The 1917-nt window shown below is 46.5% G+C and overlaps 1 long non-coding RNA gene across 1 annotated transcript in view; it reads left to right on the forward strand.

The window, feature by feature from the left end:
• The first annotated feature begins 1656 nt into the window (after positions 1 to 1656).
• LOC123520925 overlaps positions 1657 to 1917 on the forward strand; it is a 17060-nt gene continuing 16799 nt past the window's right edge. Inside the window, exon 1 of the long non-coding RNA XR_006679440.1 lies at positions 1657 to 1749. This is a non-coding gene — a long non-coding RNA (uncharacterized LOC123520925). The remainder of the gene's footprint in view (positions 1750 to 1917) is intronic.

Consider the following 1917-nt stretch of genomic DNA (forward strand, 5'->3'; position numbering starts at 1 on the left):
TGACTGTGCAAAGGCATTAAACTGTGTGGAGCATAGGAAGTTGTGAACAGTACAGCCAAGAATTGAATTCCAGAACACGTACTTGTGCTTATGCTGCACCTGTATGTAGAAAAGGCAATCACTGGAAAACAACAATGAATACTGAGTGGTTCAGCCCAGATACAGCAATTTTACAGCAGAAACTGAAAAATATAGCAATACCTCAGATACTAAACTGTTGATCTGAGGTGAAAAAAAACAAAAATCATCAACAACGCTAAAATCCAGTCTAAGCAATGAAGTTTTTACAGTTTCCTCATAATTAGCCCCGTGGCAGGTAGGATAGCTTTCCCAAATAAATTACTATGAAACGTTTTTAAGAAAAGTACTAAGAGTCGTATGAGCCCCTAATAAAACGATTAAAAAAAAAAAGGAACTAAAGTATGATCATCATTTACTGCCTATCATTGTGACCAGTTTTTGAAGAGGAACAGTTTTACTTAGTTCTTATCCTTGCAATTACTTTCCTTTGGATCCAGTTTCTTAATCTGCACCTCAGTTGTCCTCATTTGTAAAATGATATAATACTGACTTCAAAGGAGTATTTTAAGAGGAAAATACAGTACACAAAACATTTTTAGCAGAGTGCCCGGTATTTAATACAGCCAATACATGCTGATACTACTTTATCAATATGTCCCAAGACAGAAACCCATCTTCGCTACATCCAGTTTACTCAGCACACCATTTTACCATGTCGCACTGGTGGTACTCAAAGCCTGCCACTTTCACATCTCCCAAACTGAGCAGAATGTTTAAGGAACAGAAGGTGTGAGAACATATTCGACGAATGCTCTCTCTTAAAAGGCAGCTTGTTACCAGGAAGGACTCCAGCAAACTTCAATAATCACTAACTCTCGGCTGTACTTGAAGTTTAAATCCAACCACGCCTCTTGTGCGTTCCAGGTTTGATTCAGACTCCAGACTCTAACAGATCCAGACCATGTGCTTACTATCTTTGCTGCTTAAAGCAAATTACTAAATGCCTCAAAGCATTGCCTTCGTGGCCTGTACACCGAGAAATAATAGCACCTACCTGGTAAAAGTTGATCTGAAGTTTCACAGCCACAGTTGAAGTAAAGCAAGCGCTCAATACATTAGCGAGACCTGTAGGTTTGTACACACGGTCTCAAAAACCCATTCCGCTGTTCTGTCTAGGTTCTAGCTGAGAGCTGGTGTTCTTTTCGGCCTAGATGACCCCTGTCTGCTACCCTCGAACAGTGGAATACCTTTCTATCCACTGATATGGACGTGTGCACCTTTGGGCTCACAGCCCCCACTCTGTGACCTCTCACGCGCGGCCGGCCGCAGACCGCGCTGTACGCAAGCGCAGAGGCGGCCGAGGCGGCCGAGCGAGAACCCCGTTTAAGGATTCTGCGCATGTGTAAAGCGTGGAGCCTGGGGTACTAGTTTGCGCATGAGCAAAAGGGTCAGGCCAGTTAGGGAAGGGGCGTGGAGCGGCTGTATTGACAGCTGTGGGGGCAGCCCGCGTTCCCGGCATGCTCCGCGGCGGCGGGGTTGGCTCTAACGAATTTGAATGAGGAGCCTCAGCGCTTTCGGCGCCATTTTCGAGTGGTGCCTGACCGCTTCAACCTAGCGGAAGAAACGGGTTCCCCTATTCGAGAGGACAGCACCACGAAAACTTCACCGGAAAATCATCGAAAAATCTCCAAAAATTACTTTTAGCAGAGGACTATGCGCGGAATCTGGGTAAGAGCTCGAAAAAGCCGAGCGAGACTCGTGAAGTGGCTGGCAGTGGCGGGGGCTGGTCGGCGTTAGTGGAGTTGGCAGGGAGTGGGCGTCAGCCCCGCTCACACTTCTGTAGCCTCAAATCCGAGGACACCGAGTTGGGGTATCTTGGGGGACTGAGAGTGGGCG

The sequence above is a fragment of the Echinops telfairi genome, unplaced genomic scaffold, assembly GCF_000313985.2.
Source record: "Echinops telfairi isolate 266 unplaced genomic scaffold, ASM31398v2 ScPeMD7_7467;HRSCAF=8505_0, whole genome shotgun sequence".
Taxonomy (NCBI): domain Eukaryota; kingdom Metazoa; phylum Chordata; class Mammalia; order Afrosoricida; family Tenrecidae; genus Echinops; species Echinops telfairi.